This window comes from Xyrauchen texanus, chromosome 11 (assembly GCF_025860055.1).
Source record: "Xyrauchen texanus isolate HMW12.3.18 chromosome 11, RBS_HiC_50CHRs, whole genome shotgun sequence".
Classification (NCBI taxonomy): Eukaryota; Metazoa; Chordata; class Actinopteri; order Cypriniformes; family Catostomidae; genus Xyrauchen; species Xyrauchen texanus.
The window spans coordinates 9135236-9154150 of NC_068286.1; the positions used below are offsets into that span (position 1 = coordinate 9135236).

At 40.6% G+C, this 18915-nt stretch overlaps 1 protein-coding gene across 1 annotated transcript in view; it reads right to left on the minus strand.

Annotated features, from left to right (window-relative positions):
* Positions 1–18915, minus strand: part of LOC127651440 (VPS10 domain-containing receptor SorCS3-like) — a 349046-nt gene that overhangs the window by 185255 nt on the left and 144876 nt on the right. The window lies entirely within an intron of this gene.

Below are 18915 nucleotides of genomic sequence, written 5' to 3' on the forward strand. Positions count from 1 at the left end.
TTCCAAGAGTTCCAGTTTCCCAGTATCATCCACAATTTGAGTCTTACTGATAAGCGTCATCTTTCATGTTTGCCTTTCCCTGTGCCTTGACAGGGAGCATGTCATGTCAGCAGCATGCGAGACACGGGTTAAGAGCCAGGAAGTAATCACGTTCGCGTAATTAGTGACAAGCGTTATTCGGAGGTTGCATTTTTCCCTCTAACATTACATATTCACTCCACTGATGGTTAGGTTCAGGTTTGGGGGTTTAGTTTATAGAACAATGCATTCCTTTTCACTATATTACAGCCTATACAGCCAAAAACAAGTCACTTCACACGTCGCTTTTGGTGACCCTCTGTGGATATTTCACTCTGAAACTGGAACCCATGCCCATATGCCAACCTAGTCTCACAGAATGACTGTTGCCCTATATACAGTTTTGCAAACTGACATGTACATGCCACTTTCTACGTTTCGCTGCAATTTCCTGGTGAAATGAACACTAGCGGTGCTACAAAATCTGTGTGCTTGCTAGGTAACTTGATAGAGCAGTGGATTTGGAGCTTGACGGCCGCAGTTCGAGTCCAGATAAATATGCACGAATGTGAAGGTGGTATAGAAGCAACACGTATTCATGTGGTTGCTTCAGTTTATGTTATCTTTTTTTAATTTCAAATTTTCATTTTTAAACACTGTAGGTTAGGGTTACGTGTTGGTTAAGGGTAATGATTCATTTATCATCTCATTTATCTATTGGTAAGGTTTAGGGTTTTTTAGGGCATTTTTAGGTTAGCAAGGAACATTTTAGTTCTTAAAACCTCACTTTAAAAACCTTGTCTGATTACAACCTAATTTCACTTGGTTTTGGCGCCCCCCGCTGGACATTTCACTTGACAACTGTAGCCAAACGTGTAATGAAGCACATAATTTCAGTTTTGCAAAAACGTTGCAATGTTGACGTACATTTCATGAAACCAAGCTGCAGATACCAACCAACACTTAACGCTTTGTCCACTGGGGCAGTGTTTTAAATTTTGTTTTGTCAACCTACTGTTTTCAATTTCACTGTGAGATCCATCTCACAGTGAATGCAATTCTAGAGCCAATTTTCAAGTAAGTCTCAGTTTTTGATGAAGGAAAACCATGATCCAGTGTTTGGTTTTATAATTAGCAGTAGAAGAGAGGGTTAGAAGTAGCAAAATCATTGTTGCAAATCAACATGTTTCATTTTCAACCTAAAACATTTTAGTGTGGACGTGGCCCAAGAAATTAATGACTGAAGTTTAAAAATATCCCATTGACTTATATTAATAGAATGTTCAGAACTCAAAATGTAACCAACAGTGATGATTTAATCGTAATATGTGCATATTAATTCAAAATTAGTCTTCTTTCTGACAGCCTTTTACATACGGAATTGTGATTGGTCTTCATTACTTAGTTATTTCACCAAATACTCTACAGCTGCCTTTACAAAGAAATTACTTTTTCACATTGTGCTGACTCTCACACAGCTGATTATAAATAAATAAATACTATACTGAATGTCATGACAATGCCCGAACTAAATCCTGAAATCTAAGTTTGTCATAAAACTTTCAACCTGTTGTCAGAATGAACTTTACTCTATATCCATTTTTTCAAACTGACTTTAACGTGCCAATTTCTACGTTTCGCTGCAGTTTCCTGGTGAAATGCACACTAGAGGTGCTATAACAACTGTGCTTTTTTACATTGTCACACAATCACAAGAACAAATTCTGATTATGACTTTATAAAAATTTTTTTTTTGCTCTATAACTCACCCCCAGGTATGTTATGATACCAAACACTTTTATTTTAATGCATGATACATTGTATATAATGCATTGTATGTGTAGATGTAGGTGATTCTATTACAGACCCACCTACATATGCACACTTATTCCACACTTACTTTAGAATTCAGTGTCTTACATTGTTCCCGAAACCTGGGTTTAAAATGGGCAAGGAGTAGGTGGGAACTGGCTGAACAGTCAAAGTAATATTTAATTTAAACAGAAAGATACAAACACAAATACACACACGAAACCGGCTGCCTTTATCCCTCTCCTCGGCTGATTAGCCCGATAGGGGGACTGATAGGGGGCCGCGCGTGTATAGTCACGGACCAGCCCCACCCTCATCAAGATTTTCAGTGACAAATTACTTACATTTTGGGTTGTTTCCCACCAAAACCCATTTAATGCTTCAGAAGACTTGGGCTACGTTTATGATTATTTTGGCTGCTTTCTTAAGCATTAAAGTGAGGCACTAAAACCATTGACATTGTATTGACAAGATGGATCTGGATTTTGTTTGTGTGTGTGTGTGTGTGTGTGTGTGTGTGTGTGTGTGTGTGTGCGTGTATTTATCACTTTGTGGGGACCAAATGTCCCCATAAGGATAGTAAAACCCGAAATGTTTGACCTTGTGGGGACATTTTGTCGGTCCCCATGAGGAAAACAGCTTATAAATCATACTAAATTATGTTTTTTGAAAATGTAAAAATGCAGAAAGTTTTCTGTGAGGTTTAGGTTTAGGGGTAGGGTTAGGTTTAGGGGATAGAATATAAAGTTTGTACAGTATAAAAACCATTATGTCTATGGAAAGTCTCCATAAAACATGGAAACACAACATGTGTGTGTGTGTGTGTGTGTGTGTGTGTGTGTGTGTTTTGTGTAAAATATTCCTTTAACACTATTCTTTTTCTGCGTTGCAAGCACTGGTATTTCCTTCAGGAAATGTAAATCTAGTTTTTTTATTTCTCACTGCAGTAATGTTCAGAAAACTTCTTCAGAGCTTTTAAGAAGCCAGTGGTACCTAGCAATGGTTGCTAAGCACTAACTGAAGGACAGCTATGCCAGTTTTCCAAAAGCTCTTCGATTGTTTCTGTTCATGACGTTGGTTAGGTTGTTTATTTCTCTTTTGTGTCAACAGACCGAAGTCAATCAGGCTTCAAAGCGTTGAGGCGGGCTGGATTGATCGTGTTAGTTCTCAATCCTAAACTTGGGCACTAACATCTGTGTGGTTAGTGGGTTGCTGTGTGCAGAGTTGTTAGCCTCAGGGTCAGGGAGAAGACAGTGAGATGGCTTTGAGTGCTGCTGAACTAGCCATCCAGAACATCAAATGCACATGCATGCACATCACAGACAAAATCACATATTCACAATGCTGACCCTGTGAAGCACACTGCCATATTTCACTGCACACAGCACTGAACATGACTTTAAAACAATGGCTTCTATGTGGCTTTGTGCTACCGAACAGTGTATGTATTCTCATGGTTTTGGTACTGAACGAATGTAAGCTGATCACATGAAATTAGGCGGATTTGTGTTCCTGGTTGTTGATCTAATTGAAAATGGTCATTTCATAATTAGAGCAACCAGATAACCAGCAGTATGAACATAGTTACACATAAATCCATAACATTACCATTAGTTAATGCATGAGGTATCATGAACAAACAATGAACAAAACAATTTTAAAGCATTAATTAATCTTGGTAAATGTAAGTTATTAAAAATACATTTGTTCATTGTTAGTTGTTGTTAGTTCATAGTGCATTAACCTATGTTAACAAATACACATTTTTATTTTAAATATGTATTAGTATATGATGAAATTAACATTAACCAAGATTCCTAAATGCTGTTAAAGAATCGTTCATCATTAGTTCATGTTAACTAATGTTGCAAACCAATGTTATCAAATGGAACCTTATTGTAAAGTGTTATTACACCTGGTAATATTTAGTTCATAGATCATTTTAGTTAATGGTTATAAAAATACACCTAAAAAGAACATTTCTAAAATCTGGTTCCCAATTCTTTTTACCAAAACAGAAACCATACACTAAAGTTAGAGGAACACTCCTTCTTCAACTTAAAATAAACAAATATGGCAAAATCACATTGGCTAACAGACAGTTAGTTTACATAATTAATATATAGCTCAACGCTTACATTTGCTTAACAAATGCAAGGCGGAAGGCAACGACTGACAGAGGGCATGCATGATTTTAAATCGCTATTGCGACACATGTTCCCTCACGTTGACATTTTCCTTAATTAAGGCTATTTCCTTCAGTCAGATGATGTTGTATTTCCTGTACATGTCTAGGTAGGCCTGAGATGATGGGTTTTATTTGCATATTCATATTAATTTTCCTTTGATAGCATTGCCTGGTGTAAAACAGGCATTTTCCTGGAGGCAAGGGGACAAACAAGCTGTCACTTTGAGTCATGTTGGTAGTAGCTGCTACACTGTGTCTGTTTCAAGAGATAAAATAAATTAAATGCACAAATAATAATAATAAATAAGAAAAAAGAAAGTAATGTAATGTAAGTGATGGAAATATGTGCTTCCTTCTCAAAGAAAAGTGTGAACAGACCAAACCAGTGGCTCCATAGAAACCAAAGGCCAGCCATGACATTAACTGGGTAAAAATGGTATTTAGGTCCATGTACATATATCACAGAAGTTTCAAGGTGAAATGTCCACTGTGAGTAGTGCTAAAAGCAAGTTAACTTCTCTCCCAAATGGATCCAACTCTAAACCTTAAACCAAACCGATAGTGTCATATAAAAGCAAGCTTGATATGTAAAATGCTATATCTGAAGCAACCACGTCAATATCTGGTGCTTCTACAAGACTTTTAGTTCACATGATGACTTTCAAGCTCATAACCTGGTCTTTTGCATCACAAGTGCAACACTCTATTATTTAAGCTACTGTGAAATTTCATTGCACTCATACAACCTTGTAAATGTAGTTGGTTATGTAAAGCAGATGTTAAAATGTATCGCCTTGCAATTCATGTGCTATAGTAATAACGTTTTTACATGTCATGAGATGTTTTACATGTTCACTCATGATTTGTTTAAAAGGGAATATAAATCAGTGTTGTTTTAGTGCCTCAAGGGTTATTTTATGTGGGAAATCGATGCGATAGGTACAACAAGCCAAGTAAAAATGCTTTTTGCAAAAATTTAAGAATAGTAATGTGTTTGTTATTCAATTCTGAAATGGTAAATAACTTCTCAATTTAATTATTTCAAGGGAGAAAAAAGTCCTCTAGACTAAGCAGTTTAGAAATTGAGAAGACTCCAGAGTAAAGAAAACAGGGGTGTGTGAATGAAATTTCCTGTTATTCCTTAAGGCATCTATTCTTTATTGTGTAAAATCCACAGACAACCTAGCTGAAGTGAGTTGTTCACAAACACAGTGGAAAGCTTCAACGTCTTGATGCCATTCTGCATTGTACATTTTGAGCAGGTCACCAGAACTCTTGCTGATAAATAAAGCAAAGATCCAACTCTGATGACTGAACCAGTCCAAACTAACCAGATATCAGTAAAAGATGGTAGTTTTTTTAATTGAATTGAAAATAATGTAATTGATATTTAATACCCCCCCTTTATGTAAACAACATAAAGGGTGGGTAGCACTAATAAGGATTAAATTAAGCAAAGTTTAGAGCTAATCCAGGGTTTGTTGAGACAAGTTTAATTTTATAGCAAGCTGTGCTGCACCACACAGAACCCACTTCCACCTGGTATTAAGATGTGTTTTTGGTGATCGGATCACATGTGGTCAGCGCTAAGAATAGGTCTAAATGGGGTCTAAAATGTTTTGTGATTGGATCTCAAAAATGTGGTCAAAAATCTGAATGCATCACATTTGATGTTTAAATACAAATACATCATGTTTGCATCAACCGCTGCGCTTGTCACGGCTACGGTGAGTTCGCCAACTAATTTGTCATTTTCTCTCCCACATGTCTCGAAGGTGCGGCCAGCATGCATGATCAGCGTTTCCATAGGAACATTGATTTTTCCCTGGGAAACACTGACTAGCGTGCAGAGCAACACCTGTTCTCCTCTAATTCACACCCTTCTTAAGCCTGTCGTGTTCTCAGTATCTTTTCTAGATTGTTGATTGATGTTGAGTACTAACCAGTGTTGTAGTACTTGAAATCGGTCTTGGTCTCGAAAAGGTCTCAGAATCGACCACATTTTTACTCGATCTTGTCTCGGTCTCAGACAAAGAGGACTCAGGATTTTATTTAAAGACCGGTCAAGACACAACTGCGGGGATATCACTAAATTGCCTGTGCATGTTCTGATTTATTTGTTAACATCATTAATGTGATTAGATGTAAAACTTCCTGCTTCAAATGCAAGCAATAACTTGACTCATTTCTTATTTGAAATGTGGTAAACATCAATTAAGATGGCATTCCAGGGACCAGTTTATGGCAGGGCCCCTCTCTAACTGCCGGTGTGGAAGGAGATGTGCCACACTGTGACTGGATCCTTGTTGAATGAACATGAACAAATGTTCAGCAACATCAGATAAGATGCTAAGACAACTGCCAGACACCTCTTATAGGGCAGGAAGGAGGACCTTCTGCACCCACCAAACTCATTCCTTAGGTTTAGACAAGAACTGCCATAAATTCCTTCAGGACCTCCCAGATACAGCAGCAGTGGAGGGAACAGAGCTCTATTCATACCTATGTGTGGAGGCTTTAAATTAATATAAACTGCAACACATCTACTCCATCTTCATGCAAAGCAGTTTATGTTAATGATTATTGACTGTTAACACAACAGTTAATGGGACAGACCTATTAATAGATAAACAAATGCATGGACGATGACTTAACTGTTTCATATCGTGTTTGGTCTCTATCTATACTATACAATGACTTTAATCATTTGAAAGGGGTTTGGTAAAAAAATTATGCATTTATATTTATGCATTTGGCAGATGCTTTTATCCAAAGCGACTTACAGTGCATTTATTACAGGGACAATCCCCCTGAAGCAACCTGGAGTTAAGTGCCTTGCTCAAGGTCACAATGGTTGTGGCCATGGAGATCGAACCAGCAACCTTCTGATTAACAGTTATGTGCTTTAGCCCACTACACCACCACCACACCTATGCATGGGTAAAACTTTAAATGCACTGTTTTAACACTGTATTTTATGCTATGCAAATGAGTTCCACACTAGGGTGAGCAACACCATGGCTAATCCCACTCCAGGATCGGAAAGTCACCAGATTTCCATCTCCTCTTAATCAGAAAGGGATAAATATGTTCCCCAGGTAGACACACCCTTGTCCTGCGCGTGGGACGTAAATATAAACTTACCAAACTTCTTTCTAGAGACCTTGGCATTATTTTATACCTGAAGCATATGTTTTTCTAATTTGCTTAGATAACAGTTACCTGGGGTCAGCTTGTCAGTGAACCGAATGAATGTGTAGAATACAACAGGTGTATCGTTTTACTCAAAGACTAAAAGCTGTTTATTTGTGCACAGCATAGATTTACAGATGTTATGAAGAGATGTGGCTTACTTGTCACGTTTCTCTCATGCAAAATAAAAGGAAAATTACAAACTGTTACATACGATTACTAAAAGCAAATTCTCCTGTTTTAAACATGTCCAAAAACACAGTGATACAATGTGTAGATTCTCTGTAATCGTCATGGAGTGCGTTTGACATCTGAACCAGTGAATGGAGGTTGGGCGGCTACTCGTGTGTCCTATTACCTGTCAGATGCAACCTCTGTCAGTGCGACTTTTTTTCTCTCTCTCTATCAACAACGTGATTTTGACACGGTGTGACTTATATTCAGGTGTGACTTTCTTTTCGGAAAATACAGTAAATAAATAAATAAATAAATGAAAAATAATTAAATTGAAGGAACAAATCTACAAATTGGAAAAGACACAAATTTGTTGTTTTTTCAATAGGCTATCCAATTAGCGCTCTTGGCATCTGTGTCCTCATTATACAGCATACTATGTTACTTGCATTTTTTGCATAGCCGAATTTCAAACATTATGAGTTCACACTACTAAGACAGACAGAAAGCAAGGACAAGTTCTTGAAAATAAAAACTATCGACAATGTTTATGTGGGATAGTGGTATGCCATGGAATTTTTTAATCATAAAAAGTGTGCCACTGAAAACAAGTAGGGAAACACTGACCTAAACCACAAAGAGTTAATCTGCAAAAAAGCCTCCAAAAGAAAACACACCAGTATATAAACTCTGCAATGCAATGCTTACCGAGATGGCTGGGACCACATCAAACTCTTATCGGCACTTAGAAAGGAAGCATAAATAAAAGGAAGCTAAATGTAAGTGATGCTAGAAAAAGCTAGCTAGGTAATGTTAGCAATCTGCCTCTTGCTACATTCCATTCAACTCAGAAAGTTACTGTGGCAGGGCGGAGGGCGGGCCGGGTCGTGATCCTACACACCCGGTCCCGTATTAGGCTAATTATGTGAGGGATAAAGGTCGACTGCAGGGGATCGTGCGGGAGAGAGAAATCGTTTACGGACATGTCCGTCATGTGTGTGTTTATGTTGTATTTTAAGTTTGTCATTAAACTATTATTTATATTGAAAATCCGGATCTCGCCTCCTCCTTTCCATTGATCCTTTACGCTGGTGCCAGAAACCCGGGAAGGAGGAGAGATACGCCGTAGTAGAGTTCTCGCCACTACCGTCCACCCCAACAGAGCAGTCGCGGCCATCCGCGAGGGGAGAAGAGGCTCCTAATCGACCCCCTGGAGCGGTCAGGGCCGCTGCCAGGGGCGCAGGAGTCGCCTACCGGCCGCTGAAACACGGCGGGGTTTAAGACCGCTGACCACGAGCGGGGAGGGGCTCACTGGTGACCGCCTGGAGTGGCAGAACCACTGCCTGGGGCGAGGGAGACCCCTTCTGTTCCCCGAGAACGCGGCGGGGCGTTCCGTACGCCAGGGGCTGGAGGAGTGCCTCTGATCCGCCCGGAGAGGCACGGCTGTCGTCCGATAGAGGGTGGAGGAGTGGCTGAGGAACAAGCTGCGGCATATCGGAGAACTGGCGAGTTTTTTTTTTTTCCATCTCTCTCTCCTCTCTCTCTCTCACTGTCGCTCTGTCCTTTTCCCTCTTTTAAATTTTACAGTGTTTTTTTGGGGGGGTACTACACTGTTACAGGAAGTTTCCCTCCCCTTGTCCCCTCTCTCGTCCAGGTAGATGGGGATGACCTGCCGGCAGACTAGACTTAAAGCACGACCTCCCCCAGGGAAAGGGGGGGGGGGTGTATGTCAGGCCGGGGGCTCCCCAGCCTGAGAGAATGAGGGAGGAATGTGGCAGGGTGGAAGGTGGGGCCGGGTCGTGATCCTACACACCCGGTTTCGTATTAGGCTGATTATGTCTCCGTGAGAGATAAAGGTGGACTGCAGGGGATCGTGCGGGAGAGAGAGATCGTTTAAGGACATGTCAGTCATGTATGTGTTTATGTTGTCTTTTAAGTTTATCATTAAACCATTATTTATATCATCAAGCCGGTTCTCGTCTCCTCTTTTCCATGGATCCCTTTACAGTTGCTATATTGTTTAAGAAAAGCCAGAGAAAAGTGAACACAAAGTTTTGAATAATTGTTTGATATATTCTGTACTTAATGATGGTTTCTAGGGGAAGAGTCATCCAGAAAACCTGATGCGATGCTTGCACAAAAATGTTATTGTTTTAGGTGGATGGTAAAACTTGAAAAAAGGAGTGTTGAATAAAGATGGTTTAGTTGATTTCAGCTCTTTAGTGTTTGAGAAAACCCAGACAAAAATTCACACACTTACAATTCACCTCTGTAATGCCTTTTGATTATTTTATCAAGACATTTCTCATGGTACACTGATACACACACACACACACACACATACATATATGGCAATAAAAGAGGAATAAAAATGTGTTTTCTGTGGGGTTATTTATGGGAATGTGGATCTTTCATATCATTTTGAGGAGTGCCTATGGTTTGCATGTTTCACATTTTATCGTAAGTTTGTCATGCAGTGTGGTCTTTACTCAGTCTCGCCCTACCTTGGTATTTGTCTCGACTTGGTCTCAACCCCTCAAGTCTTGGTCTTGTCTCGGTTTTGATACACTCTGGTCTTGGTCTTGACTTGGTCTCGGTTTAAGTGGTCTCGACTACAACACTGGTACTAACCTCACTCTCTCAGTCTTGCCAAGTGTGTGGATGCCTTCCAGTATTGCTGTGTCAGCTAGTCTTCCATGGAGAATACCTCGATACCTGTGTGTCAGGAGTAGTATCGCCCTCTTCAGCTGGGTGCTGTTATGCACCTCGAATGATTCTACCAAGCTTTTCCTGACTTACGCCCACAATCATCCTACGAACACACTCTTTAAGGATTGTCCCTGAGCAATGTGCTCAGGGACATCAGTGTGCTCGCTTCCCTGTCGCCTCTTCCTGCTGCTGCAGCCGGTGCCGGGATCCTCGACATCCACAGTGACTGCATTTTGTTATTAATAAATTCCATATACATTTCCTCTGCTCTTGGGTCTGTTTGTTTTACCTATCGCATCGTTACAAAACAATCTAGCCAGTATGGACCCAGCGGAGGAATCTACTCTTCGTTCCACCCTCTCTCAGCAGAGAGCCCTGATGGGATTGGATATTATCAAGGAGGCCTTCATTATTACGCACCTCACCAGAAGGGCTGGCGAATGTGGCACCCCATGTAGGACAACAGACATCCCTGCAGCGCTTCCTATCATGCTTTTTTCACAGAGCTCCAGCGAGTGTTTGATTGCATGGCTGAAGGTCGGGAGGTGGTGAGGGTCTTATCTGGACTATCTGAAGGAGATCGACGAGTTCCTTCCCTAGCTGCTTCGTATGAGTGGAATGATCACGCTATGTGAGATCGTTTTCTGCATGACCATTCTGACAACATTCTAGATGAGATTTACTCTTTTGATTTGTCTTCGCTCTTCGATAATTTACCAGATTTGGCTAACCTTGTTGATTAATGCCTGCTTTTTCATCGACGCCACTCTCCACCCACCCTCGATGCTGATCCTCCTTCTTGATCTGATTCTTCAGCCTTCTCATCATTATCAGCCTTCTTTATCCTGTCCAGTTAAAGACATCACTCATCATTTGGAGAGGGGTAATTGGTGAGCGCTACACCTTTGGACAAAACCCCTGGACTTCGGAAAATTCTTGCAACCCGGTTGCAGTATGGCTCTGCCTGTCACATGATTTCTGCTTTGGTCGATTCTGGAGCCAAAGGGAACTACATGGATTTCGACTTGGCTTCTAAATGTCAATTTTCTATGGTCCAGTTGGATAAACCCATCACCTCTTACACCCTAAGTGGAACATCACTGTCCGTCATCACTCAATCCACAAAGCTAGTCACCTTCGTCTCTGAGAATCATATAGAGCAGTTGTCTTTCTACCTGCTTCAATCTCCATCAGCACTGGTAGTGTTGGGGCATCCTTGATTAGTAGTGCACAACCCAAATATAGACCAACACTGTTCTTATTGGAGTCCTTATTGCTTCGTGGAGAAGAAGGATGGCTCGCTTAGGCCCTCTATAGATTATCGGGGGCTAAATGACATCACAGCGAATGTCCTCAGCCTTCAACCTCTTGTAGGGAGCATCCGTCTTTACGAAATTAGGCTAACGCAACTCGTATCACCTTGTCCAGATTAGGAATGGAGATGAGTGGAAGATGGCTTTTAACATCCATAGGGGGCATTTCGAATACTTGCATATGCCTTTTAGATTGGTCAACGCCCCACCATCTTCCAGGGGCTCGTGAATGACATGCTTAGAGACATAGTCGATCATTTTGTGTTTGTCTATCTTGACGATATTCTGATCTTCTCCCAGAATATCCAGGACCATGTGCAGCACATCAGGTATGTGCTTCAGTGACTGCTAGAGAATTTGCTGTTGGTCAAGGTGGAGAAGTGCACTTTTCATGCACAGACAATTCCATTCCTGGGGTTCATCAGTTCGTCTGAGGGAGTGTGCATGGACCCGGCTAAGGTTAGAGCAGTCTCTGATTGGCCAACCCAAGATTCTCGCAAAGGATTGCAGAGGTTTCTGGGGTTCTCTTATTATTACCGGAGATATATAAGGAACTACATTCAGCTCGCCGCACATCTGACAGACCTCAACTCCACACGCACTGACTTGTGTTGTTCCCCGTAGGCTGAGGTCATGTTATTCAAATTAAAGGAGCAGTTTTCTACCATACCCATCCTCATTACTCCTGACACTGCAAGTCAGTTTGTGGTGGAAGGTGGATGCGTCTGAGATTGGTGATTGCGGTTTTGTCACTGCGCTCTCCTTCGGCTGGAAAGATGCATCCTGTGCTTTTTTTCACACCGCTCAACACCAGCAGAACGGAATTATCACGTCAGCAACTGAGAATGATTAGCTGTCCGGTTGGCCTTGGGTGAATGGCGTCATTGGTTAGAGAGTTCTTTAGTTTAGTGGGGGTAACCTTGCACCCCCACTTTGGTGAAATATGGGTTTAAAATAAAAGATTTATTGCTCATGAGTCCCTCTGACAACACACACAATCAAGTATCTTTAGAAAGCTAACACTTGAGATTTACTATGAAATCATCAAAATTAATCAATATGTTACTAACACAGAGATAAAGAAGCGCAAACACAAAATAAAACAAAATTAAAAAATTAAAAAATATTTCACACTATGGAATAAATACACAATGTTGTGGGATAGACCCAACACAACAGGCTAAAGCCCTATGTCTTACCAAGCTATGTTTAAAATCTGAAAGTAATACTAGCAAAAATTAGGTTTCTGTAAGCTTTTCTGTAAGTGCTTGCCTGTGTGCATTTCGGAATGCCCAGCGTTGTCAAGGCGAACTAACGCGCATGTTTGAATGTTCCAATAAAAAGTGTTCTCACTAACTGTCATCGTTTTTTCATCAGAATCTACACTGCTATAACAAAAAAAGGTACGGACTCTTTACACAAAATAAGAAATCATCTACTGAGAAGTCTGTGAGTTCTTCATCGCTGCTTCAGAGTACTTCTTCCAGCACAGCAGATGGAGTAAACAATTCTATTTTCTGCGTGGATGCATTGTGTCAAAGCGTTGTCAAGGAGACTGAAGGTGTCTATGTCACAGCAAGCGCGCGTGTTTGAATCTTCCAATGAGAAGTGTTCTCACTTATGAAATGACATGATAATTTATGCGAAATATCAATACCCACATATGGCTGAATGCGATACTTCCATTTGAGACACAAAAATAAACGTATTTATATGGTTTGTTTTATCAAAGGGCACATTAGACGTGCATATTTTGTCGAATATAAAGGATGGTGTCATCGTGTTTACCGGATTTCATTATATAAACAATGGAATTTCCATGGATTTGTATACAAGTTTGCATGATTTTGGGCAAATATTTACTATGGATCATCACAGAACAGATGTATCATCATTGCTGGATCAAAATCTACACCACTATAACAACGTCCTGCTTAGTTTTTGTGCTGTCTATTGTGCACTCTTTAATAAAAATCATCATTTGAAAGTAATTTTGATTGAAAAATGCTTTCATTGGAAGGAATCTGCATCACTAGCGTAGGACGTGTGTCTATTTTTAGCAGCTTGCCCCATTTGTGTGACTAGTATGATTTCCTGTGAACCCCCAGCCGGGCTCCTCCAGCCGCTGCCTGTCCCTTCGAGACCATGGTCACACATAGCCATGGATTTCATAATTGCCCACTTATGGAAACACAGTTGTTTTGACTGTAGTGGACTGGTTCTCGAAGGTGGCTCATTTCATTCCCCTCCCCAAATTACATTCTGCAAGGAAGACAGTGGTAGCAGTCATTAACCATGTCTTCCGCATTCATGGCCTCCTGGTCAATGTTGTTTCTGACAGAGGCCCCCAATTGATGTATAGTTTTTGGGCATAGTTCTGATGACAGCTGGAGGCTACTACTAGGGGACTACTGGGTTTCATCCCCAGGCAAATGGGCATTTGCCTGGGGATGAAACCCAGAGCAGGTGAATCAGGAGCTGAAATAGGCCCTGTGCTGTGTGGCCTCCCGTATTCCATCTTCTTGGAGCTATAGTTTAGTCTGGGATGAGTACGCCCACAACTCCTTGCAGTTGTCGTCTACGATCATCAGCCCCCGCTGTTATCCACACAAGAACATTACGTACAGGTTTTGTCTGCCCACGTCTTTATCTAGAGGTACCGACACACCTGGAAAGCTGCCAGAGAGGCCCTCATAAGGACTGGTACTCACATTAAGAGATCAGCGGACCAGCATCAGGCTAAGGCCCAAGTTTACGTGTGTGGGCAGAAGGTTTGGCTGTCCTCTAAGTACATCCCACTCCAACTTCCCTCACGTAAGCTGGTTCCCAAGTTTATCGGGCCCTTTCCCATCACCAAGTTCAGTAGACAAGTAGCGATCTGTCTCAAACTATCTCCTCCCATTAAGCACATTCACCCCGTTTTCCACGTCTCCAAAATCAAACCTGTTTTACATTCTGATTTACGTCCTGCCACACCTGTCCCACCTCCTCTGCGTCTCTCCTGACTGGCATATACGGAGACTGATCGATGACAGACAGAGGGGCAGAGGGTTCCAGTACCTGGTTGACTGGGAGGGTTATGGCCAGATATGCTGGGTCTTGGCTCAGGACATCCTGGACCATGCCCTCATAGATCAGTTTCATCTCTGGCAAGATAATTCTGCTGGGGACACCAGGAGTAATCCCTGGGTGGGATGGGAGGATACTGTCACGGCTCCAGTGAGTTCGCCGTTTTGTTTTGTAATTTTTTCTCCAGCATGCATGATCTGCATGGAAACATTGTTTGTTCCTGGGGAAACGCTGATCATGCCACTGATTAGCATACCTGTTCTCCTCCACTTCATGCCCTTCTTAAGTCTGTCATGATCTCAGTATTTTTTCTAGATTGTGGGGTGATGTTGAGTACAACCTCACTCTCTCTGTCAAGATGCTCCTGTCTCGTGTATATGTTGGTATCTGTTGGATCTGTTAATCCCTAAGAGATTTCAAACAAATCAAACCAATGATTTATATGTTAACCTGATTATTTTTATACAAAAACTTTGGTGCAACAGAATTACTAGGTAAACCTTGATGTATTCTAAATGTTAATCCTTATTTGTGAAACCCACATTAAAATGTAATGGTTTTGCCATCTGATACTATGGGAATATCATGGCACCACTGCAATAGATTCTTAAAGCCTTAAGTGTCAGAAGCCTCTATAAAGAGGAAAAGTTACAAGTTCCATTCATTCTTTGAGGAATTGGTTTTGAATTTCTTTATATGAAAGCATTAGTGAAACAAGCACAATCCATTTTGTTTTACTGTTTTTAAACATTGAGTTTCACAGTTCCATTCAAGCACAAGCCTATCTGTTAATTTATTTAACTTGTCACATGATGTGTGTTCTAGTTAAAAAACGATGCAAGTAGATGCTACACCTCCATCAATGATTCTATTCACGAAACCCCAATTGACCTGTAATTAATCATAGAAATGTCAATTATCCATGACTTGGATTATCATCATTGGACTTTCATTAATGCAACCACGGAAAACAGAAATATTATTAGCATAACTAAATGTTCCATGTCCACAAAGACCAACTGAAAGTGTCAAACTCAATTTTGTAAACTGACACAGTTTGCCCCACAACTAATGAAGGGACTAATGACTTCTTTGGAAAATAGATTTGCTCACTGTCTAACTCCCTCCCTCTCACGAGTACTTTTAATTGTGCCCTAGAATCTCTCCATATCTCACTCTCTTTTGAAGTATTTTGAATTATTTTGTCCTGATATCCAGAGGCTACCACAGGGTCAACTGCATGCTGACCTGTGTGGCCATAAATTAAGCATTGCATTTTAAGTAGGAGAGTGTGAAGACTGTTTATGAATATGTTGAGTTAAATCAGTCACCAAAGTCAAGAAGCTCAGCCAAGAATTAAGGCCTGTGAAGTAGAAAGGTGCTTTTTTTTTTTTTAGCTATTCGCAATGCAAATAGATGTGAGAAATGGGACTAAAAGGAAAATATGCAAATGTTACTATGACGTAAGTTTGAAAGCATATTTATTTATTTATTTTTAAATTCTTGATTCTGAATGCTCGGTATACTTTCAGTGTGATTCAAAGGGATATTTTCAAACTTTGATCTTAAATTGCTTAAAAAGTACAGTATATAAAGTATAGATAATACAACTTTATCTAGTAAAAGATTGATTTAATGTGCAATAAGTGGTTTACAATTAATTGCAGAAATTATTATTATTGTTGTAGCTATTATTATTCATATTATTTAACATCTGCACCTGTGATTTACTACTGTAAATTATGCATCCCATGTAATGGCCGAACACATCCTGTTGAAAATATAATCACTACCCTTTGGCTGACATTTTGACAATGTTCACCATGACAAAATGGATGTAGAACAGATTGTGTATTCCTCTGCAGCAGGAAACAGATTAAATGTTTCGGTGCAACATCATGTCAAAATAGCATTAGAAGTGGTGACTCAGATTCAAGGACTACATTACTCCATATGGATTAGCCCAAAGCATTAGCCTCGATCCTCAAACATTTTGGATGTCGATGCTGTAACAAGAATGGGGAAAAACAAACTCAAATATATACCTTAATATAATAACGAGTTGTTGACCACTTTTCAAAATTAAGCTTTTAAGTCTTATAGCACTGTCCTTGCAAATTCCGCATCATGCTACATCAAGAACGTCCAAGTTTGCCACTAGCTGCACTAAGAAAAATTGCAAAAATAATAACTGTTTCCAAAAAAAATTAGAACATTAACATATAGTTCTCTGCGCACATTGAACTAGGATAAGGGAAAGTATTTTAACATTGAAAAAAGAAAAGAAAAACACTTCAGTTTCAGCATTAAATGTAACTGCATTTACAGTAGATAAGTGTGAAATATGTATATTTTTAAATCAATCTTTTGTTTGGGAAAGAATGGCTTCTTGCTCAAAACAATCTGTTGATACAAATGATAATGTACACATTACCTGTCAGTTACAAAGTGTCATTTCATAATGTTTTCTGTATGTGTGATATGTTTTCAAATGATTAGGGATAATTCATATGATACTGCGTTAACTTTGGATTTAGGATAGACCTCAACTAAACGACCTGCTGGTTGTACTGCGATGAACCTCACTGATCTCTGCCTGCATCACCTACGTAGGTATAATAATGGACTACAATCTTAAAATGGAATACATAGACTATCAATTATTTGCCAACAAAAGCCTTCATCATCATTTATGTGAACTTCTGCAGTTAATCCAGGATGAACTTTAAAGACATTACTCAAAATCTTTGTTTAAACACTAGCCCTTAACACTTACTTAGTTTACTAATTTTAAAACATGACTTGCACTGCTCACAAAAAACAAATATTGACATTATATTCATGCTGTTTAGCCAGAGAGGAACTGGCCCCCACAGTGATCCTGGTTTCTCCCAAGGTTATTTTTCTCTATAATCAGCATCTTATGGAGTTTTGTGTTCCTTACAACAGTCGCCTGCTCATTGGGGTTCTAAATACAATTTTTATTTATTTATTTGTACACAATTTAAAATCATATTTAATAAAACTACACAATTATCATTCTAAGACTTTATAGATATTACAATTTAATTTTCTGTTAATACATGATTTTCTGTAAAGCTGAAGTTTGTAAATATGTCTAGACTTGATTTAGGCTCATTCTTTTTAAAAACGTTTTTGGATAACACAGTTGTTCCTGTTCTCTGAAACCAAAAGGAGGGATAGTTTAGCCTCAGGGTAACAACATGCTGATGTTTAGATGTAGTACCAGAGAGATGCCATTTAGCTCAATATAATGGCATTGAGAAAATCCATACAGAGACATATGACACACAATGATGCTATATTGCTATTCTTAACAGAGTGTTGTTTTGTCAGTGAGGCTGTTCACACAAAAGGAGGGTAAATTCTCATTAAAGTGAACATGTAATATTCTGTGCTATCACACATGCACATAATTTATCATTTCTCTCTCTCTCTCTCTCTCTCTCTCTCTCTCTCTCTCTCTCTATGGCATTCACTGCCTTGTTACTCAATGAGGAATCAAACCCTTGCCAGCTTGTGTCATTTCATACCTGAAAATGAAACAAAGACACAGAGGCATTACGGTCCAGTGGAAAAAGCAGTTGTGGTGTGCCTGCGCCCACAAAATGTGGCCACATGGCAGGATTGCACGGAACTCCCCTCCAAGACCTGTAGGATGATCTCTCTGACAGCGAAAGCCTACAGAGCCTCCGGACACGCCTCCTCTGCCCTGCATGCCATGGCCCTCCTAAAAACCCACCAGGCCAAGGCACTTAAAGAAATTCACTTGGGTAGTTCTGATCCTGATGTGCTGCAGGAACTATGCACAGCAACTGACCTCGCCCTCCGGGCCACGAAAGTCACATCGCAGGCACTCGGACAGGCGATAGCCACCCTCGTGGTCCAGGAACGACATTTACATCTAAATCTAGTCGACATGCAGGACATTGACGAAACCCGCTTCCTCAACGCCCCCATCTCCCAGCTCAGCCCGATGGCGCCGAGCACCTCGCCCAGCGGTTTTCAGTGGTGAAAAAACAGACAGAGGCCATTCAACATATCATGCCTCCTCGTCGCTCAAGAGCACGTACCCTGTCTGTTCGCCGAGGGTGTCCCCCTGCGAAAGCTCAGGCAGCTCCGCCCAGACCTGGGCTCTCGGCCCCAGCGAAAAGATCCCTGCAGTCCCTCGTCTCACGAACCCCTTCGTTGACCCAAAAGGCTCCAAAGTGTTCCTGAGACGATCGACTCAGGGAGCAAGATGGCCTCTGCGGAGCTGGCCTCTAGACCACTCCATACCCCGGTGGAGGGCTGGCAGGGAAACCTTTTACCACACCCCATCAGGGCTGTGGTACTCAAAAGAGCAGCTTCCTCTCTCCTTGACTCACCTGATCGATGTCCACACATGCTGTTCTCACAGCAGTCTGGCGCTAAACACCT